Source organism: Anomaloglossus baeobatrachus, chromosome 1 (genome assembly GCF_048569485.1).
Source record: "Anomaloglossus baeobatrachus isolate aAnoBae1 chromosome 1, aAnoBae1.hap1, whole genome shotgun sequence".
Lineage (NCBI taxonomy): Eukaryota > Metazoa > Chordata > Amphibia > Anura > Aromobatidae > Anomaloglossus > Anomaloglossus baeobatrachus.
Genome location: NC_134353.1, coordinates 485178219 through 485203540, shown reverse-complemented (window position 1 = coordinate 485203540; position 25322 = coordinate 485178219).

The window sequence follows — 25322 nt, the reverse complement described above, 5'->3', positions numbered from 1 at the left end:
TAACCAGGTGTATATTATGTTACCTGAGCATTATAGGTGTGGAATGATCATGAAATATCTGTAGATAATAGGAGAATGAATGCATATGGCATATAACCAGGTGTATATTATGTTACCTGAGCATTATAGGTGTGGAATGATCATGAAATATCTGTAGATAATAGAAGAATGAACGCATATGGCATATAACCAGGTGTATATTATGTTACCTGAGCATTATAGCTATGGAATGATCATGAAATATCTGTAGATAATAGGAGAATGAACACATATGGCATATAACCAGGTGTGTATTATGTTACCTGAGCATTATAGGTGTGGAATGATCATGAAATATCTGTAGATAATAGGAGATTGAACGCATATGGCATATATCCAGGTGTATATTATGTTACCTGAGCATTATAGGTGTGGAATGATCATGAAATATATGTAGATAATAGGAGAATGAACGCATATGGCATATAACCAGGTGTATATTATGTTACCTGAGCATTATAGGTGTGGAATGATCATGAAATATCTATAGATTACAGTAGAATGAACGCATATGGCATATAACCAGGTGTATATTATGTTACCTGAGCATTATAGGTGTGGAATGATCATGAAATATCTGTAGATAATAGGAGAATGAACGCATATGGCATATAACCAGGTGTGTATTATGTTACCTGAGCATTATAGGTGTGGAATGATCATGAAATATCTGTAGATAATAGGAGAATGAACGCATATGGCATATATCCAGGTGTATATTATGTTACCTGAGCATTATAGGTGTGGAATGATCATGAAATATATGTAGATAATAGGAGAATGAACACATATGGCATATAACCAGGTGTATATTATGTTACCTGAGCATTATAGGTGTGGAATGATCATGAAATATCTGTAGATAATAGGAGAATGAACGCATATGGCATATATCCAGGTGTATATTATGTCACCTGAGCATTATAGGTGTGGAATGATCATGAAATATCTGTAGATAATAGGAGAATGAACACATATGGCATATAACCAGGTGTGTATTATGTTACCTGAGCATTATAGGTGTGGAATGATCATGAAATATCTGTAGATAATAGGAGAATGAACGCATATGGCATATATCCAGGTGTATATTATGTTACCTGAGCATTATAGGTGTGGAATGATCATGAAATATATGTAGATAATAGGAGAATGAACACATATGGCATATAACCAGGTGTATATTATGTTACCTGAGCATTATAGGTGTGGAATGATCATGAAATATCTGTAGATAATAGGAGAATGAACGCATATGGCATATATCCAGGTGTATATTATGTTACCTGAGCATTATAGGTGTGGAATGATCATGAAATATATGTAGATAATAGGAGAATGAACGCATATGGCATATAACCAGGTGTATATTATGTTACCTGAGCATTATAGGTGTGGAATGATCATGAAATATCTATAGATTACAGTAGAATGAACGCATATGGCAGATATCCAGGTGTATATTACGTTACCTGAGCATTATAGGTGTGGAATGATCATGAAATATCTATAGATTACAGTAGAATGAACGCATATGGCATATAACCAGGTGTATATTATGTTACCTGAGCATTATAGGTGTGGAATGATCATGAAATATCTGTAGATAATAGGAGAATGAATGCATATGGCATATAACCAGGTGTATATTATGTTACCTGAGCATTATAGGTGTGGAATGATCATGAAATATCTGTAGATAATAGGAGAATGAACGCATATGGCATATAACCAGGTGTATATTATGTTACCTGAGCATTATAGGTATGGAATGATCATGAAATATCTGTAGATAATAGGAGAATGAACACATATGGCATATAACCAGGTGTGTATTATGTTACCTGAGCATTATAGGTGTGGAATGATCATGAAATATCTGTAGATAATAGGAGAATGAACGCATATGGCATATATCCAGGTGTATATTATGTTACCTGAGCATTATAGGTGTAGAATGATCATGAAATATATGTAGATAATAGGAGAATGAACGCATATGGCATATAACCAGGTGTATATTATGTTACCTGAGCATTATAGGTGTGGAATGATCATGAAATATCTATAGATTACAGTAGAATGAACGCATATGGCAGATATCCAGGTGTATATTACGTTACCTGAGCATTATAGGTGTGGAATGATCATGAAATATCTATAGATTACAGTAGAATGAACGCATATGGCATATAACCAGGTGTATATTATGTTACCTGAGCATTATAAGTGTGGAATGATCATGAAATATCTGTAGATAATAGGAGAATGAATGCATATGGCATATAACCAGGTGTATATTATGTTACCTGAGCATTATAGGTGTGGAATGATCATGAAATATCTGTAGATAATAGGAGAATGAACGCATATGGCATATAACCAGGTGTATATTATGTTACCTGAGCATTATAGGTATGGAATGATCATGAAATATCTGTAGATAATAGGAGAATGAACACATATGGCATATAACCAGGTGTGTATTATGTTACCTGAGCATTATAGGTGTGGAATGATCATGAAATATCTGTAGAAAATAGGAGAATGAACGCATATGGCATATATCCAGGTGTATATTATGTTACCTGAGCATTATAGGTGTGGAATGATCATGAAATATCTATAGATTACAGTAGAATGAACGCATATGGCATATATCCAGGTGTATATTACATTACCTGAGCATTATAGGTGTGGAATGATCATGAAATATCTATAGATTACAGTAGAATGAACGCATATGGCATATAACCAGGTGTATATTATGTTACCTGAGCATTATAGGTGTGGAATGATCAGGAAATATATGTAGATAATAGGGGAATGAACACATATGGCATATAACCAGGTGTATATTATGTTACCTGAGCATTATAGGTGGGGAATGATCATGAAATATCTGTAGATAATAGGAGAATGAACGTATATGGCATATAACCAGGTGTATATTATGTTACCTGAGCATTATAGGTGTGGAATGATCATGAAATATATGTAGATAATAGGAGAATGAATGCATATGGCATATAACCAGGTGTATATTATGTTACCTGAGCATTATAGGTGGGGAATGATCATGAAATATCTGTAGATAATAGGAGAATGAACGCATATGCCATATAACCAGGTGTACATTACGTTACCTGAGCATTATAGGTGTGGAATGATCATGAAATATATGTAGATAATAGGAGAATGAACGCATATGGCATATAACAAGGTGTATATTACGTTACCTGAGCATTATAGGTGTGGAATGATCATGAAATATCTGTAGATAATAGGAGAATGAACGCATATGGCATATAACCAGGTGTGTATTATGTTACCTTAGCATTATAGGTGTGGAATGATCATGAAATATATGTAGATAATAGGAGAATGAATGCATGTGGCATATAACCAGGTGTATATTACGTTACCTGAGCATTATAGGTATGGAATGAACATGAAATATCTGTAGATAATAGGGGAATGAACGCATATGGCATATAACCAGGTGTATATTATGTTACCTGAGCATTATAGGTATGGAATGAACATGAAATATCTGTAGATTACAGGAGAATGAACGCATATGGCATATAACCAGGTGTATATTATGTTACCTGAGCATTATAGGTATGGAATGAACATGAAATATCTGTAGATTACAGGAGAATGAATGCATATGGCATATAACCAGGTGTATATTACGTTACCTGAGCATTATAGGTGTGGAATGATCATGAAATATATGTAGATAATAGGAGAATGAACGCATATGGCATATAACCAGGTGTATATTACGTTACCTGAGCATTATAGGTGTGGAATGATCATGAAATATCTGTAGATAATAGGAGAATGAACGCATATGGCATATAACCAGGTGTGTATTATGTTACCTTAGCATTATAGGTGTGGAATGATCATGAAATATATGTAGATAATAGGAGAATGAACGCATATGGCATATAACCAGGTGTATATTACGTTACCTGAGCATTATAGGTATGGAATGAACATGAAATATCTGTAGATAATAGGGGAATGAACGCATATGGCATATAACCAGGTGTATATTATGTTACCTGAGCATTATAGGTATGGAATGAACATGAAATATCTGTAGATTACAGGAGAATGAACGCATATGGCATATAACCAGGTGTATATTATGTTACCTGAGCATTATAGGTATGGAATGAACATGAAATATCTGTAGATTACAGGAGAATGAATGCATATGGCATATAACCAGGTGTATATTACGTTACCTGAGCATTATAGGTGTGGAATGATCATGAAATATATGTAGATAATAGGAGAATGAACGCATATGGCATATAACCAGGTGTATATTACGTTACCTGAGCATTATAGGTGTGGAATGATCATGAAATATCTGTAGATAATAGGAGAATGAACGCATATGGCATATATCCAGGTGTATATTATGTTACCTGAGCATTATAGGTGTGGAATGATCATGAAATATATGTAGATAATAGGAGAATGAACGCATATGGCATATAACCAGGTGTATATTATGTTACCTGAGCATTATAGGTGTGGAATGATCATGAAATATCTATAGATTACAGTAGAATGAACGCATATGGCAGATATCCAGGTGTATATTACGTTACCTGAGCATTATAGGTGTGGAATGATCATGAAATATCTATAGATTACAGTAGAATGAACGCATATGGCATATAACCAGGTGTATATTATGTTACCTGAGCATTATAGGTGTGGAATGATCATGAAATATCTGTAGATAATAGGAGAATGAATGCATATGGCATATAACCAGGTGTATATTATGTTACCTGAGCATTATAGGTGTGGAATGATCATGAAATATCTGTAGATAATAGGAGAATGAACGCATATGGCATATAACCAGGTGTATATTATGTTACCTGAGCATTATAGGTATGGAATGATCATGAAATATCTGTAGATAATAGGAGAATGAACACATATGGCATATAACCAGGTGTGTATTATGTTACCTGAGCATTATAGGTGTGGAATGATCATGAAATATCTGTAGATAATAGGAGAATGAACGCATATGGCATATATCCAGGTGTATATTATGTTACCTGAGCATTATAGGTGTGGAATGATCATGAAATATATGTAGATAATAGGAGAATGAACACATATGGCATATAACCAGGTGTATATTATGTTACCTGAGCATTATAGGTGTGGAATGATCATGAAATATCTGTAGATAATAGGAGAATGAACGCATATGGCATATATCCAGGTGTATATTATGTTACCTGAGCATTATAGGTGTAGAATGATCATGAAATATATGTAGATAATAGGAGAATGAACGCATATGGCATATAACCAGGTGTATATTATGTTACCTGAGCATTATAGGTGTGGAATGATCATGAAATATCTATAGATTACAGTAGAATGAACGCATATGGCAGATATCCAGGTGTATATTACGTTACCTGAGCATTATAGGTGTGGAATGATCATGAAATATCTATAGATTACAGTAGAATGAACGCATATGGCATATAACCAGGTGTATATTATGTTACCTGAGCATTATAGGTGTGGAATGATCATGAAATATCTGTAGATAATAGGAGAATGAATGCATATGGCATATAACCAGGTGTATATTATGTTACCTGAGCATTATAGGTGTGGAATGATCATGAAATATCTGTAGATAATAGGAGAATGAATGCATATGGCATATAACCAGGTGTATATTATGTTACCTGAGCATTATAGGTGTGGAATGATCATGAAATATCTGTAGATAATAGGAGAATGAACGCATATGGCATATAACCAGGTGTATATTATGTTACCTGAGCATTATAGTTATGGAATGATCATGAAATATCTGTAGATAATAGGAGAATGAACACATATGGCATATAACCAGGTGTGTATTATGTTACCTGAGCATTATAGGTGTGGAATGATCATGAAATATCTGTAGATAATAGGAGAATGAACGCATATGGCATATATCCAGGTGTATATTATGTTACCTGAGCATTATAGGTGTGGAATGATCATGAAATATCTATAGATTACAGTAGAATGAACGCATATGGCATATATCCAGGTGTATATTACATTACCTGAGCATTATAGGTGTGGAATGATCATGAAATATCTATAGATTACAGTAGAATGAACGCATATGGCATATAACCAGGTGTATATTATGTTACCTGAGCATTATAGGTGTGGAATGATCAGGAAATATATGTAGATAATAGGGGAATGAACACATATGGCATATAACCAGGTGTATATTATGTTACCTGAGCATTATAGGTGGGGAATGATCATGAAATATCTGTAGATAATAGGAGAATGAACGTATATGGCATATAACCAGGTGTATATTATGTTACCTGAGCATTATAGGTGTGGAATGATCATGAAATATATGTAGATAATAGGAGAATGAATGCATATGGCATATAACCAGGTGTATATTATGTTACCTGAGCATTATAGGTGGGGAATGATCATGAAATATCTGTAGATAATAGGAGAATGAACGCATATGCCATATAACCAGGTGTACATTACGTTACCTGAGCATTATAGGTGTGGAATGATCATGAAATATATGTAGATAATAGGAGAATGAACGCATATGGCATATAACCAGGTGTATATTACGTTACCTGAGCATTATAGGTGTGGAATGATCATGAAATATCTGTAGATAATAGGAGAATGAACGCATATGGCATATAACCAGGTGTGTATTATGTTACCTTAGCATTATAGGTGTGGAATGATCATGAAATATATGTAGATAATAGGAGAATGAACGCATATGGCATATAACCAGGTGTATATTACGTTACCTGAACATTATAGGTATGGAATGAACATGAAATATCTGTAGATAATAGGGGAATGAACGCATATGGCATATAACCAGGTGTATATTATGTTACCTGAGCATTATAGGTATGGAATGAACATGAAATATCTGTAGATTACAGGAGAATGAACGCATATGGCATATAACCAGGTGTATATTATGTTACCTGAGCATTATAGGTATGGAATGAACATGAAATATCTGTAGATTACAGGAGAATGAATGCATATGGCATATAACCAGGTGTATATTACGTTACCTGAGCATTATAGGTGTGGAATGATCATGAAATATATGTAGATAATAGGAGAATGAACGCATATGGCATATAACCAGGTGTATATTACGTTACCTGAGCATTATAGGTGTGGAATGATCATGAAATATCTGTAGATAATAGGAGAATGAACGCATATGGCATATAACCAGGTGTGTATTATGTTACCTTAGCATTATAGGTGTGGAATGATCATGAAATATATGTAGATAATAGGAGAATGAACGCATATGGCATATAACCAGGTGTATATTACGTTACCTGAGCATTATAGGTATGGAATGAACATGAAATATCTGTAGATAATAGGGGAATGAACGCATATGGCATATAACCAGGTGTATATTATGTTACCTGAGCATTATAGGTATGGAATGAACATGAAATATCTGTAGATTACAGGAGAATGAACGCATATGGCATATAACCAGGTGTATATTATGTTACCTGAGCATTATAGGTATGGAATGAACATGAAATATCTGTAGATTACAGGAGAATGAATGCATATGGCATATAACCAGGTGTATATTACGTTACCTGAGCATTATAGGTGTGGAATGATCATGAAATATATGTAGATAATAGGAGAATGAACGCATATGGCATATAACCAGGTGTATATTATGTTACCTGAGCATTATAGGTGTGGAATGATCATGAAATGTCTGTAGATTACAGGAAAATTAACACATATGCCATATAACCAGGTGTATATTACGTTACCTGAGCATTATAGGTTTTTTACTGCGGGTGCGGTAGTCTTTCAGACCCTGTGGAATTTTCTTAAGAAAATTACGTTTTCCAGTGCGCACAGGGCCTAAGGCTGACAGTTTGCAGCTCTTGATCTTCCCAGTTGCGGGAACAGGCTGCTGTTTTAACAACAGGCTTCATCGAACTGAGGGGAACCGGGCGAGTCCCAGCCCTGGCTACGGGATGCTACAAATGGCGAAAAGAGTCCAATTCTCTTGTTTTACACTGCTTAAATAAAAGTATACATGTTTGGGTTCCCTGAAAAATGCCCACAGGAAAATTGCCCACAGGAAAAATGCCCACAGGAAAAATGCCCACAGGAAAAATGCCCACACGGAAAATTGCCCACACAGAAAATTGCCCACACGGAAAATTGCCCACATGGAAAATTGCCCACACGGAAAATCGCCAATTGCAGCATCCCAATGTTTCAGATCTATATTTGAGGTGGAAGGTGAGGATGTTCACATGATAGGTGATCAACTTGTGATTTACAGTTGACCTAGTACAAAACTGCAAAAATGCTGAAGAACTGTGGTTTGTAGCAACAGTCTGTCATTATCAGCGATAGATAGATACAGTCTGCTCTAATCTCACTGATTCTGCCTTAGGATACTTTATACTTGCGTTGAACGGCATCCGTCACAATGCGTTGTGTGACGCATGTCATGGATGCGTTGTAAATAGTGTGATATAAAGGCAACAGATTCCTGTGAAATAACACGCTGCATTACGCCAAGAGAGAGAGCCCCCTATCATCACTGCACATGTGACACCCTGGACTAGCCAGGTAGTCACAGACATAACAACACACACACACCCTCCCCTGGACAGTTACACCAGTCAGACAAAAACCCTTATTGCCTCCCTCCAGGGTCTGATGTCCACACCAGGTGGGGTGGAGCCAGGCGGTTGGCCCCACCCACTAAGGAGTTCACAAGCCTGGAGGCGGGAAAACAGACAGATTGGTTTAGGAGGTGAAAGTGAGAGGAGTAAAACATCTGCGTGTGCCTGGGTAGGAGCCCAGGCACTGACAGCAAGGTTGGCAGACGGTGGTGGCCATCTGCAGGAGTTAGTGAATCTCTGCAGAGCTGTAGGACCGGGGTCGGGCGTTGGCCCGCTGGTACCGAACCGGAAAGCGGAGTGAAGCTAAGCACAAAGGCAGGGCCATCGGACCCCGACCAGGTTTGGAGCCGCTGACAACAATCAAATCCGAGTGTGACAGGAACCCCAGGGGTTTCCCAACAACCAAGACCCGACAGAAGGCAACAGTCCACACCAAGAGGATATACAGCCACCGCCATAGACTAGAGATCCAAGGGCCAGTGCCTGCGGGCAAAACGGGCTCCTACGGCACCTATACGCCGGGGAGCGAACTACTGGTGGGCAACCACAGGAGTCAGAACATTCTAACAGGTGCAGGGAAAGACAGACACCATCAGCCGTCCGGGGAGAGCACAACACTGCAGCCGGCTGCGGGACCCATCCATCCGGCCGTGTGGTTTACCAGAGACTCTGTCATTGACTGTCTGAGTGAGTACACCAGTGCCATCTGGCACCGCGCCGCGCTGTCCCTGCAACCCTGCACCCCCAGCCATCCAGCCTCCCCGTTACACCACCGGGCCCCGGGATCACCAACCCCTACCCACGGAGGGGACAACATCCTAGCTGCTCCCTACCATCTCTCCCAGGATCCCCGTCACCAGCAGCGGTGGTGCCATCATCACCACGTCCCGTGGGTGGCGTCACGAACCATCTCCCCAAACAAACCATCCCTTTTCACTCACGGGTGAGGAGCGCTGCTCGAGTCCCCGGGTCCGGCCCACCGCTTGAGCCACCGAGCAGCAGCAGCAGAAGCCCCGGACCCGAGCGTGGCGAGCGCGTTCCCTCCGCCCGCGACACACACACCCCGGCACTACCGCACTCATCATCATCACTGCACACACCCCGGCACTACCGCACTCATCATCATCACTGCACACACCCCGGCACTACCGCACTCATCATCATCACTGCACACACCCCGGCACTACCGCACTCATCATCATCACCGCACACACCCCGGCACTACCACACCTATCATCACCGCACACACTCCGGCACTACCGCACTCATCATCATCACTGCACACACCCCGGCACTACCGCACTCATCATCACCGCATACACACCGGCACTACCGCTCCCTTCATCACCGCACACATTACCTCAGTGACGTCCCTGTAACATTATATCCCCCCAGCCTGTATCATATTGCAATCAGGCTTCAGCCGTAGCTATTGTCCTTGATTTGGGGGGGGGGTTGCATATATATTGTTCTCCTCTGCAGGGGGCTTGCCTAGTACACAATCTCTAGAGGCTGTGTCTAGGAACCCTTTTCTAGCTAGTAGCTACAAGTAGCAAATGTTAAGGGGGTGGATCTAAGGAGGGGTGGGAGATTCAGCCCCATGTTTTAGTTTTTAGTTATGCTTTGTTGAGTGAAGGGTGAGGACCTGTGCTAAGGCCAGCTCCTTATCGCCCGTACATGGACGATTGGACTTTGAGGACTTTTGCATTCTCCTTGGCGCCCCCGGACCTATTTCCTTTGTGTGGACTCTAAAGAACCATTTTAATATTGGATGGTTTATGCTCCCTGCCTCATTAAATCTTCTTGGATTGTTCCTTGGCCTGGCGTCCCTCACTGCTCTGTTGCATACCCCGTCACAGTCCCCGCTGACAGCGTGACTCACTTCAGTTGCTGCCTGGAGCTGACAGAGAGCAGCGGTGTTCGACGGCCGCTCCTGTCAGCTTCATGTAGCAGAGCTGGATGCGTCGCAGGACCTCGTGTGGATTACGCCGGACCTGGAGGGGTATTTGGGGATTAAAAAAGTGGTGAAAGAGCGTGGTTTTCATTCTTTTATTCCAAATAAAGTAATTTTTCGGGTGTATGTGTTTATTTACTTTCACTTACAGGTTAATCATTGTGGTTGTCTCATAGACACCTGCCATGATTAACCTAGGACTTACTGGCAGCTATGGGCTGCTGCCATTAACTCCTTATTACCTCGACTTGCCACCGCACCAGGGCAATTCGTGATGAGCCGGGTAGAGTCCCGGGACTGTCGCATCTAATGGATGCGGCAATTCCGGGTGGCTGCTGGCTGATATTGTTAGGCTGGGGGGCTCCCCATAACGTGGGGCTCCCCATCCTGAGATTACATTCTTCAGATGTGTGACTTTACCTTGGCTGGTATCAAAATTAGGGGGGACCGCATGACTTTTGTAAAATTATTTATTTATTTATTGTACTGCACGATATAGACCTCCCACCGGCGGCTGTGATTGGTTGCAGTGAGACAGCTGTCACTCAGCATTGGGGCGGGTCTGACTGCAACCAATCATAGGCACCGGTGGGTGAGGGAAGCAGTGAATACTAGATGGAATAATGAGCGGCCAGAATTTTCAAAAGAGGAAAAGCCACCAGAGCTTTGTGACAACTGTGCAGTGTCGCGCCTGTGATCGGTGAGTATGAGAGAGGGGGTGAGAGGAGGGAGAGAGACCAGGAGTGATTTTAAACGATTTTGATCGTTCTGCTAGACATGCTGAGCATGCTCAGTAGAACGTGACGGTATCCGTCAGCGGATTCCGCCGCTTAGCGCATAGCGGCGGAATCCGCCACCATAGACAATCATTAGACACCTTGGCGGATTCCAACAGAGGTGCATTATTTTAACAACACAAAAAACGCTACCTGTAGCGTTTCCTCTGTCAAAATAACGACGCAGCGTCATCCAGCGAACGGAACGCAGACACTTGCGTTACAGTGTGTTGTCAATACAAGTCTATGGAGAATAGCGCAGTGCGTTAACGGACTGCGCTATTCTCCATAGCGGCAGATTGCGCTGAACACAAGTGTAAAAGTAGCCTTACTCCTCCCACCAGCCTAAAACAGCAGCACATGTGTCGCGGGCGGGGAGGGCGCTGCGCTAACCACGCTTGGGTCCGGCGCTGCTGCTGCCGCTGCTGCTCGGTGGCTCGAGCGGTGGGCCGGATCCGGGGACTCAAGCGGCGCTCCTCGCTCGTGAGTGAAAGGGGGTAGTGTGGTTTGGGGGATTTGGTCCGTGACGCCACCCACGGTTTGTGGTGAGGTTGGGGCACCACCGCTGCTGTTGACGGGATCCCGGAAGCGATGGCAGGGAGCAGCTGGGATGTTTCTCTCCCCTCCGTGGGTAGGGGGGTTGGTGGTGGTCCCGGGGCCCGGTGAGGTGACGGGGAGGCAGGGTCGGGCAAGGTGCAGGGTCGCTTGGACTGCGCAGCGCGGTGCCGGACGGCACGGTAGTACTCACTCAGCCACAAATGGATGCAAAGTCTCTGGTAAAACAAACGGCTGGATGGACGGGTCCCGCAGCCGGCTGCTGTGGTTTCTCCCGGACGGTTGGTGATGGCTGCCTTTCCCTGCACCTTTTGTGTATCGTCGGTCCCGATGGCTTCCCACCGGTAACCCGCTCCCCAGCGTGTATATGGGCCGGAGGAGCCCTTTTGCCCGCAGGCTCTGGCCCTGGGAACTCTAGCTGTGGCGGTAGCTGTATTTCCCTTGTGCTGGTTGGACGGTTGCCTTCAATCGGGTCTTGGCTGTTTGGAAACCCCTGGGGTTCCGGTCACTAACGGATTTGACCTGTTTAATGGCGACTCCAAGCCTGGTCGGGGTCCACAGGCCCTGCCGGTTTGTGCTGGCTTCACTTCGCTCCCCGGTTCGGTACCGGCGGGCCACCGCCCGTCCCCGGTCCTACGGTTCCGCATTGATCTGCCTCTCCTGCAGACGGCCACCACCGTCTGCCAACCTTGCTCTCGGTGCCCGGGCCACGTACCCGACACAGTCAGTTTGCTCCTCTCCTACTACTTCACTCCTCTCACTTTGACCTCCCTAACTGATCTGACCTCCTTTTCCCGCCTCCAGGACTGTGAACTCCTCAGTGGGTGGGGCCAACCGCCTGGCTCTACCCCACCTGGTGTGGACATCAGCCCCTGGAGGGAGGCAACAAGGATTTTGTGTCTGGCTGATGTGCCTATCTCGGGGTGGGGGTGTCGTGTTGCAGTCCCTGTGACGACCTGGCTAGTCCAGGGCGCCACACATGCAGTACCAGCAGCAGTGTGATCCAGAGGTGCAATCACTACTATCTGTACTCACAAAAGTATCACTGTATTATCTGTTGAGTTACATGGGACTGCAGGTCACATCTAATGCATGACCCCCCAGTGCTCTGTGCTGCCCCCCCAGGGCTCTGTGTTGCCCCCCAGTACTCTGTGCAGCCCCCCAGTGCTCTGTCTGTGCAGCCCCCTCCAGTGCGGTTTATCACCACCAGTGTTGTGTTTTGTCCAATGCTGCGTACCACCTCCAGTGTTGTTTGCCCCCCTAGTGATGTCTGTACTCTGCAATTGCTGACCGTGCCACCCAGTGATGTCCATGCCCCCCCTAGTGATATCTGTGCCCCCTAGTGATGTCTGTGTCCCCCTAGGGATGTCTGTGCTCACCTAGTGATGTCTGCTCACCTAGGGATGTATGTGCCTACATAGGGATGTCTGTGTACCCCCCTAGTGATGTCTGTGTACCCCCCTAGTGATGTCTGTGTACCCCCAGTGATGTCTGTGTACCCCCTAGTGATGCATGTGCGCCCCCTTAGTGATGTCTGTGTACCCCACCTAGTGATGTCTGTGTACCCCCCTAGATGTCTGTGTATCCCCCTAGTGATGTCTGTGCAGTAATTTTTTTAGGGAAACACTTCTTTTCCTGGAACAACTTCAAGGGTGCTAACACTTTTGGCCATGTGTATTTGTGTGCTTCTGTGTGTGTATGTATGTATGTATCTGTATGTGTATATATATGTGTATATATATATATATATATATATATATATATATATATATATAAAAATATCCAGAGTTGCCTGGGTTGGTAGCTGTCTCTCTCTCTCTCTCTCCCCCACTGTCCCTCTCTCCCAGCCTCACTCTGTCTCCCTCGCTGTCTGTCTCTTTCCCTGTCTGTCTCTGCCTGTGTGTCTGCCTCTTTCCCTGTCTGCCTCTTTCCCTCTCCCTGTCTGTCTCACTCCATCTGTCTTATTCCCTGTCTGTCTCTCTCCCTGTCTGCCTCTCTCTATTTGTCTCTTTCACTGTCTGTCTCTCTCTGTCTCTATCTTTCTCTCTCTGTCTCCCCTCCGATATCATATTATCTCACACATAAGCTTCTTATACTAAGAATGTCCTTTGTTCTTATAGCAACCAATCACAGTTCCTATTAATGACCTGTAGCTCCCAGCTCCGTTGACTTTAATGGAGGCAGGATTTTTGGTGAAAAACTAAAGCGTGGGGTTAAATTTTCTCATAAAAACATAGTCTGACAGTCCCTGAGTCACATGAGGCATCTGGAAAATGTCGTGATTGTAAATGTGACGGTGCGGATTCTTTTAGCGGACATACGCACATAGATACATACAGCTTTATATATTAGATTATATATATATATGCACACACACGTTTTTCCAAGCATGGCGTCAGGAGTGTGGAAGGTTTAAGGGGTGGAGGCAGAGCTGGGGTGCAACCTATGCGGAGTCTCAAGGGGGCCCAGAAATTTTTGCCAGTATGGGGTCCTGAAATTCCTAGTGGCGGCCCTGTGTTTTTGCAGTGGTGTAACTAGAGTCCAATGGGCCCCAGTGTGAAATTTGGATCTGCTCCCACCACTCACACATGTTTTTCACATGTATGGGCCCTTAGCGTTCTAACTTCTACCAAGACTTATGAACTGCCTCCCCTCCCCCTCCTGGTATATATGCCTATCATCCTGGTGAATATGTCCTCATCCTGGTATATATGTCCCAATGCTGGTATATAAGGTCCTCATCCTGGTATATATGGTCCACGTTGTCTCCATCCTGGTATACATGCCCCCTTCCTGGTATATATGTTCCCATTCTGGTTTACATGGTCCCCAATCCTAGTGGGCATTCATGTCGGTTGGCAATTTTCTGTGGACATTTTTCACATATCATGTGAACATCCTCACCTTGCACCTCAAATATCATAGATCTGAAACTTTCTGATGCTGCAATTGGCAATTTTCTGTGTGGGCAACTTTCCATGTGGGGAATTTTCCGTGTGGGCAATTTTCCATGTGGGCAATTTTCCATGTGGGCAATTTTCCTGTGGGCAATTTTCCTGTGGGCAATTTTCCTGTGGGCAATTTTCTGGTCACCACCTGTTTGTTATCTAAAAACTGGTTCTTACCTGAGGCATCATACTGCAATGTCAGTTTTACCATGTAGTGAACATGGTTAATAAAACACCCAAAGTCAATTGTGAAATTGCACTTGTGTTTGCAATTTCATTGCACTTGGATTTTCTACCCTATTTTCCTGTATAGTATATGGTAAAATGAATCATTTCATTCAAAAGTACAACTCATCCCACAAAAAAAGAAGCTTTATATATCTATATTGACATTAAAATAAAAAAATCATTGAAGAAGGTGACCGAAAAACGAAAATTAAAAGCAAAAATCGCCAGGGGGTGAGGGGAATAACCCCCTAAATGCTGTAATAAATAGCAATCTCGGCATTTAGGTGGATGCGACCGCTGCCATGATGACCAGTCATGACAACTTCTCAGTCACTCAGCTGGAGAATGCCTGGTATACCATGCTAAATGCATGATATGTGAGGCAAAGTGTCAGCTGCAAGTGCAGCTCTGACATATAATCCATTGCAATGCTGGTAAATTGCAATGGATTATATCAGCAGTCAAACTAATAAAAGGTGATATCCCATAAAGGGACTAAGTAAAAAAAGTAAAAAAAAAATAAAAAATAAAGAGCAAATAAAATTTCAAAAAATATCATACCAATTAATACATATTTTTAAGTAAAAAAATAATTAAACAATAAATGTACACATTTTTGTTATCGCCACATTTATAACGACTCAGTTTACAACTGTCACACTAGTTCACCCCTTCAGTGAACACAGTAAAAATTAAAAACTGGAAAAACAATATGCTTTTTTCATCATATCGCCAAAAAAAGTGTAATCAAACGTGATCGAAACATTGTCACATGTAAATAAAAATTTTATCTGCGGAAACATCATCTTATTCTGCAAAAATACAAGCTGTCACATAGTTCCATCAGTGAAAAATGTAGAAGGCTACAGCACTTAGAACACAACAATGCATAAACAAATCCTTTTCCCTATAAAATTGTTTTAAAGTTGTTAAAGCGCCAAATAAAAAAATATATAATATATGTAATAGTGGTATCACTTTAATCGCAGTGACCCGAATAATAAAGTTGTGTTATCACTTTTATGACGTGGTGAACAGCGTAAGCAAAAACCCTGAATTTCTGGTCCTTCTATATTCTGCCTCACAAAAAGTGAAATAGAAAAAAATATTATGTGGCCCAAAATGGTATCAATGAAACCTCCCAACTTATCCTGCCAAAATCATGACGGTCAGTAGAAATATATAAAACTCTAACATTCCAAGTTTGGTGATGTATAACCTTTATTAATTAAAGGTTGAGAAGATAGAATTAATACACAACAACATATCATCAGAAGAAGCTAAATTGTCAAAGATTGAAATGTTATTGTTAATATCAAGGTTGAAAATTATTTATTTCTTAACAATAAATACATGAATTACAACAAAATGGTAGGATCAAAGAAGAAGGTGAAAGATAAAATAAAGACAAATAAAATACACCTCTTTCTTGTATTTGGATTGCTGCTGGTAATTTCAATTAACCATGGATGTTGGCTTATTAGAAGTAAAAATCTAGACCTAACACAAGTATGAAATACTGCGCTACAATCAATGGGATAAACCTGACAAAAGGACAAAGATTTCCAAGTTAAACACAGACTGTTCATGTCACAGACTTTATTACATCCAAAAATTAGCTAAATACAAACCTAAATATACACAGACTTATGTTTTTATTTAGCTAATTTTTGGATGCAATAAAGTCTGTGACAGTCTGTTTTTAAGTTTGAAATCTTTGTCCTTTTGTCAGGTCCATCCCATTGATTGTAGCGCGGTATTTCATACATGTTAGGACTGCAACACACATCCGTATAAAACGTGCGTGTTTGGTCCGTTTCCGTATATACCGGAGACACGGCCAAACGTGCACCAATGTTATTTAATGTTTGAGGACATGTGCGTTTTTCATTAAGGTCCGTGTGTCCGTGTGCGTGCTACGTTTGTGTCTCCGTTTTACACGGAAGCATGTCCGTTTTCAGCACGCAACACGCAGCACGGGCCCAATGAAAGTCAATGGATCTGTGCGCACGTCCGAGTGACACGGTTGCATCTCTGTTTGTTCCCTGTACGTTTTGTGCTTTTTTCATGTGATGTCGGTCTTTTTTCTTTTTTCTGTTTCGTTCTCTCCCTCAGTCCGTCGGTCGGTCGGTTTCTCTCTGTCTGTCGGTCGGTCTCTCTGTCTTATCTGTCCCTCTCGCTGTCTGTCAGTCAGTTCCCCCCCTCTCTCATACTTACCGTTCCTCGATCTCCGGCGCGGTGCTGCACTGCTGTTATAAAAGCTCCGGCGGCTTTTACTATTTTGAAAATGCCGGACGCTCATTAAACAATCTCGTATTCCTTGCTTTCACTGGCCACAGGCGCCTGTGATTGGTTGCAGTCACACACGCCCACCACGCTGAGTGACAGCTGTGTCACTGCACCCAATCACAGCCGCCGGTGGGCGTGTCTATACTGTGCAGTAAAATAAATAAATAATTTAAAAAAACGGCGTGCGGTTCCCCCCCATTTTAATACCAGCCAGAAAAAGCCATATGGCTGAAGACTGGTATTCTCAGGATGGGGAGCCCCACGTTATGGGGAGCCCCCCAGCCTAACAATATCAGTCAGCAGCCGCCCAGAATTGCCGCATACATTAAATGCAACAGTTCTGGGACTGTACCCGGCTCTTCCCAATTTACCCTGGTGCGTTGGCAAATCGGAGTAATAAGGAGTTAATGGCAGCCCATAGCTGCCACTAAAGCCTAGATTAATCATGTCAGACGCCTGGGTGCAGTGAGACAGCTGTCACTCAGCGTGGTGGGAGTGTGTGACTGCAACCAATCACAGGCGCCTGTGGGCGGGGAAAGCAGGGAATACGAGATTGATTAATGAGCGGCCGGCATATTCAAAGTAATTGTTGCCACGTATTCTCTGCACAGCTGTTCCTCGCCGCGCTGGTGATCGGGGAGCGGTAAGTATGAGAGAGGACTGCTCACTTCAGTCACTCGGGGGATTAGCAGTCACTGGTGAATCCTTCACAGGTGACCGCTAATCAGTACGCGGCACACAGACAGAGCCGCGGCATGACAATGAAGTCGGGTGAAGTTCACCCGAGTTCATTCTCATCGCGCAACTCTGTCTGCTGTCAGCCGACATGTATCAACGACATTGTGCAACACACAAACGGACATTCCACACGGACATTCCACGTACACATACACGGGCATTTTACACACAAACACGGACATTTTACTCGTACACACGGCTCGCATACGCCATCACACGGATGCCATACGTACCGGAGAAACGCCCCAAAAAAACGGAACACGGACCCGAAAAACGGACCGTGTCACACGGACGTTTTTTTTTGCGGAAGCGTGTTTTAGGCCTCAGACTGTAACATATTGGTCAACAAACTGCTGTAGGCTTTCTTACAGTTCTTTCACTTGAGAATATCATTTGTAGCATCCGTAAACACTTTTTTCATAGAAGGAATAAAAGGTCGGTTTGACAGCTTTTGATTACCATGAGCTGAGGCTCTATGTAGATTTTCATCAACGAGATAATGAATGACATACATTTGGTTCAGCTCTGATGATACCCTGAGAAAGTATACATGTTTCTTGAAGCCAGACAATGTTTGTTTTCTCATACCATTTGGGTCTTTAAGATAGTAGTATTGTTTTATAACTACCGGCAAATGTTTAATCTGTGAATTCACATTAGAACCTTTGCAAATCCACCTGTACTGATCATACTTGAAATCCATTTGATGGCCTCTTTCCGGTGATTGTGAGCAGTACACATATACTTCTCCTCCTTTAGGCAATGCAGGCGGCATTGAAATAACTTTTGCTTCATTTAGTTCGATCTTACTAAGAAGTTTGAAAACTTCATCAAATGCTAATGGCTCATGCACCCCGATCATATATGGGGTGATTGTAGGTGACATTTTTCAGATTTTTCTGAACGATCTACCTCAGCCAGCAACAGTGAGTCGGTCTATAATCATCTCACTAGAATCAGAACTCCTAAAATGAAAGGGAATATGTCACCATTTTGACCTTTGTAAAGTATTCATATGGCCATACATGTTATTGATCTACTGAAAAGAATCCTACCTGTCTACCTCTTATCAGATGCCTTGTAGTGGAGAAATCATCTTTTATCACTTCACATAGATTAGCCGTTTCCAACCATGGGGTGGATGTTGCCTGGAAGATGGCTGCCTCCAGAGTTTGTTTTAAAGGAGGAGGGAGTTACCAGCGTGAGACAAGTAAGGCTAGTTTCACACTTGCGTTGAACGGCATCCGTTGCGTTGTGTGACGGATGCAACGGATGTGTTGCATATAGTGGCACAACGGATGCAACGGATGCTGAAAAACAACGCAATTCGCTTTTTTTTGTTTTTTTTATTTTTACAGTTTTACCGTCGGCAGACTATTGTGAACGATCAGCTGATCACTAACAGTAGCCGGCCACCGGGTAATCAGCCGATCACTCACAGTAGCCGGCCACCGGGTGATCAGCAGATCACTCACAGTAGCCGGCCACCGGGTGATCAGCCGCTCACTCACAGTAGCCGGTCGCCGGGTGATCAGCCGATCAGTCACAGTAGCCGGCCGTCAGGTGATCAGCTGATCATTCGGTCGCCGACAATGTGTGTGGGGGGCGGAGTGCGGTGGGTGGAGCCGAGCAGGGCCATGGCTGAGGACGTCAGTGCCGCGGGGACTGCATCGCTGGGGGACAGGTGAGTGAGTGGGAGAGTGTGTGTGTGTGTGTGTGCGCGTGCGATTGTGTGTGTGTGTGTGTGCGTGCGTGCTATTGTGTGTGTGTATACATACGAGTGCGGGGAGGGGGTGGAGCCGAGCAGGGAAGTGTCGGGTTCCTTTGTTACCCGATGTGTACCCTGGTTACGGGTGGAGGGAGCCAGAGAGAGCATGCGCAGTGAAGTCCAAAGGATTCCGCTGCTCAAAAAAAGTTACATGCTGCGTTCCTTCCGCCCGACGCAGCATCAAAATAACGACGCTGTGTCGTCCGGCGGATGCAACGCTGACAGTTGCGTTACAGTGCGTCATCCATACAAGTCTATGGAAAATAGCGCAGTGCGTTAACGGACTGCGCTATTCTCCATAGTGACGGACTCCGCTGAACGCAAGTGTGAAACTAGCCTAACTGACACAGAACAAGAGAACTTAAATTTAAGTTCTTGCAAACACACTTTTTGCATCTCACGGAGCTCTGCTATATTGAAACAATGTTGCACCCTGTCTGCCTGTGAGATGGAAGCTTAAAGGGAACCTATCAGGTAGTTTAGATTACCTAAGGCTGGTTTCACATCACAATTTTTTCCTGTATGTGGGGATGCTATATTTTGCAGGGCCCCATGGACAGGAAAGGACACCATCACATGTGACCTCCACATTCCATTTCTGTGTCCGTGTTCGTGATTTTCACGGATCGGAACACAGAAAGGCCGAGCCTGCAAAGCGCAGGCAAGCGGGGCACTTTAACTCCCACATTGCAGGAGTGAAGCAAGTGTTAAAAAAAAAAAAAAAAATCCTCACCTCTCCGGCGTGTGTCCCGCGATGCCCTTCATCTATTCCGAGCTTAAGGACCTGGCAGGGCTACCCGATCAGCTGATCAGTCACATGAACGCATTTCATCATCATTCCACACCTATAATGCTCAGGTAACATAATATACACCTGGTTATATGGCATATGCGTTCATTCTCCTATTATCTACAGATATTTCATGATCATTCCACACCTATAATGCTCAGGTAACATAATATACACCTGGTTATATGGCATATGTGTTCATTCTCCTATTATCTACAGATATTTCATGATCATTCCACACCTATAATGCTCAGGTAACGTAAGATACACCTGGTTATATGCCATATGCATTCATTCTCCTATTATCTACAGATATTTCATGATCATTCCACACCTATAATGCTCAGGTAACATAATACACACCTGGTTATATGCCATATGTGTTCATTCTCCTATTATCTACAGATATTTCATGATCATTCCATACCTATAATGCTCAGGTAACATAATATACACCTGGTTATATGGCATATGCGTTCATTCTCCTATTATCTACAGATATTTCATGATCATTCCACACCTATAATGCTCAGGTAACGTAATATACACCTGGTTATATGCCATATGTGTTCATTCTCCTATTATCTACAGATATTTCATGATCATTCCACACCTATAATGCTCAGGTAACATAATATACACCTGGTTATATGCCATATGCGTTCATTCTCCTATTATCTACATATATTTCATGATCATTCCACACCTATAATGCTCAGGTAACGTAATATACACCTGGTTATATGCCATATGCGTTCATTCTCCTATTATCTACAGATATTTCATGATCATTCCACACCTATAATGCTCAGGTAACATAATATACACCTGGTTATATGGCATATGTGTTCATTCTCCTATTATCTACAGATATTTCATGATCATTCCACACCTATAATGCTCAGGTAACGTAATATACACCTGGTTATATGCCATATGCATTCATTCTCCTATTATCTACAGATATTTGTCACGCTCCCCGGGTCCTCTGCTCCGCTTCCCGGCTCACCTGCCACGCTCCCCGCTCTCCAGCCTCCATCGCCCGCGCTTCCCAGGCCTCCTGGTCCCCGCTCCCGGCGCCCGTCGGCTTCCCAGCCCCAGCCCGGCTCTGCTGCGTCCTCCTCTCAGCTTCCTGCCCTGGCTTCTGGCACCCGGGCCGCGCGCATGCGCATTAGGGCGCGCGCGCGGTCACTGACCCTTTCTTAAAGGGCCAGTGACCACTGACAGGAAATGAAGCACACAGGTACGGGGTATAAAGGGGTGCAATGTCCAAGGGGGCGGGGCCTGATCTTCGTGTTTCCCAAGCTAGGAGTCAGGTCTCCTTGTGTTCCTGTGAGATACTTACCTCTCTCTCTTCTAGAGCCGATCCTGCATTGCCATCCGGTCCTGCCGTATCCCGAACCCCGAACGCTGCCTATATGCCATCCTGACAGTCCGCACCATCTCTGTTCCCTGCGGTGACCCGTCATCTCGCTCCAACGGTTCCGGACCCCGCCTGACATCATCCCGGCTTCCGAACCTGAGCTCCGTCACCCGGACCACCATCAGTGACCCCGTGGTTCCAGGGACTTCTCCATTGTGCTCTTGTGCGCGGACTGTTCTGCTACCTATAGTGCTCCGGCTACCGGACTCCTTTCCCTCATCGGGGAGTTCGGCCCAGTGGATCCACCTCCCGGGTCTGCCCATCCACCTGGCCCTAACAGTAAGATCAGGCCATGGATCCCGCCGAAGCACTAGCGGCCTTGCATGAGGAACTCCAACGCCAGCGTGAAGTCCAGACCCGCATGCTGAACTTTATGACTTCCGTGGACGCCCGCTTGAACACGCTACAAGCATCGGTCACGTCTTCAGCACCTCCGGCCTCCACTAGTCAATCCACGGCTCCCGCTCCCGTGGCAGCCTCCTCGGATGCTTCCAGACTTCGTTTGGCCTCACCACCCCGGTACGCCGGAGATCCCAAGACCTGCAGGGGGTTTATAAACCAATGCTCCCTCCATTTCACGCAGCTGCCGCATTTGTTTGCCTCCGACCAAGCCAAGGTCGCCTTCATAATGTCTCACCTAGAGGGCGAGGCACTGGCGTGGATGAACCCCTTGTGGGAGAAGGAGGACCCTATGACCAAGAACCTCCAGGAGTTCCTGCAGGCTTTTCGCGGCACCTTTGACGAGCCCGGACGCGCCTCCGCGTCTGCTTCATCTCTTCTCCGGTTACGTCAGGGAACTCTGACGGTGGGTCAATACGCCATCCGTTTCCGCACCTTGGCTTCGGAACTCGGGTGGAATAACGAGGCCCTAACCGCCGCCTTCTGGGAAGGACTCTCGGGTCGAATCAAAGATGAGCTGGCTGGTCGTGACGTACCGTCCACCTTGGACGCCCTGATTACCCTAGCGACTCGAGTGGACATTCGCTTTCAGGAGCGGTCCAAAGAGGTGTCCCGTGAGAGACGCCCGGTACGGCATTCCTCTCCTCCGCAGAAGTCCGCCGTACTCCAGTCAACGGCATCTGGTGTCTCCGTCCATGAGCCCATGCAGGTCGACCGTGTGCGACAGTCTGAACAACGTCGAGCAGAGCGGCTCGCCAAGGGTCTCTGCTTCTACTGCGGAGAGGGCACACACCTGCTACGCTCCTGTCCAGAGAGGCCGGGAAACTCCAAAGCCTAGGGTCGGTAGGAGAGGCCACCCTAGGTGCTGGGACTCTCTCAGACCCGGTTATGTGGACTGTACAAGTGACAACGGGAGAGACGCGGTTCACGGCTGAGGCGTACCTCGATTCTGGGGCAGCAGGCAATTTCATCCAGCAGGCCACGGTGGACAAGTACCAGGTGCCTGTTACTCCACTCGACAAACCCCTCGTGATTGCCTCTGTGGATGGGAGACCCCTCTCTGACACCATCTCCTGGATCACCAGGCCGGTTGAATTGCGTATCGGTGCTCTGCACACCGAGAACATCGCTCTCTACGTCCTCCCACACATGTCACATCAAATCCTGCTGGGCCTTCCTTGGTTACGGACACACGAACCTTCAGTCAGCTGGGGCACTGGTGAAATCACTCGATGGGGCTCTTCTTGCCATGAGAACTGTCTGAAGACCATACAACCCATCCGGCGACCTCCGGTTCCAGACTCCCTACCGGGACTACCCTCAGCCTATTGGTCCTTCGCGGACGTCTTTGATAAGAAGGAGTCAGAGGTACTTCCGCCACATCGTCCTTACGATTGTGCCATTGACCTGCTCCCGGGAACTACACCACCTCGAGGACGGATATATCCACTGTCTCCAGCCGAAACAAGGGCCATGTCTTCTTACATCACAGAGAGCCTGGCAAGGGGATTCATTCGGAGATCCTCCTCTCCTGCTGGAGCAGGCTTCTTCTTCGTAAAGAAGAAAGAGGGCGACTTACGCCCATGCATAGACTACCGGGGATTGAACCAAATCACCGTAAAAAACAAGTATCCCCTGCCGCTCATCCCCGAATTGTTTGATCGGCTCAGAGGAGCTCGCGTGTTCACCAAATTGGATCTTCGGGGTGCCTACAACCTGGTCCGTATCCGCTCGGGGGATGAATGGAAGACCGCGTTTAACACTCGCGATTGGCACTATGAATACTGCGTGATGCCCTTCGGCCTGTGTAACGCACCAGCAGTCTTCCAAGAATTAGTGAACGACGTGTTCCGGGACCTTCTCTACGTCTGTGTGGTGGTATATCTGGATGACATCCTTGTCTTCTCTCCGGACCTTCAGACCCACCGAGAGAACGTGCAACTGGTTCTACAAAGACTGAGAGAGAATCGTCTGTACGCCAAGTACGAGAAGTGTGTCTTCGAACAGTCTTCTCTCCCCTTCCTGGGTTACCTCATCACCGATACCGGACTGCAGATGGATCCAAAGAAGGTCTCTTCCATTCTTAACTGGCCTCCTCCTTCTGGACTGAAGGCAATCCAACGCTTTCTGGGATTCGCCAACTATTACCGCCAGTTCATCCCTCATTTCTCTGCTCTGACTGCTCCTCTCTCCGCCTTGACCAAGAAGGGGGCTAATCCAAAGGACTGGTCACCTGCGGCCGACGCCGCGTTTGGCTCCCTAAAGCGGGCCTTTGCCTCCTCTCCTGTACTCCACCGTCCGGAGTTAAACCGCCAGTTCACCTTGGAGGTGGATGCCTCCTCCTCGGGAGCCGGAGCAGTGCTCATGCAGAAGTCCTCCTCCGGGAAGATGGTGACTTGCGGTTTCTTCTCCAAGAGCTTCTCAGCGCCTGAACGCAATTACACCATCGGTGACCGAGAACTATTGGCAGTCAAACTGGCTCTGGAGGAATGGCGTTATCTTCTGGAAGGAGCAGTGTACCTCGTTATAATTTACATGGACCACAAGAACCTGGAATACCTGCGGTCTGCTCAGCGACTGAACCCACGGCAAGCCAGGTGGTCCTTATTCTTTGCCCGGTTCGATTTCCAGCTCCATTTCCGACCCGCGAACA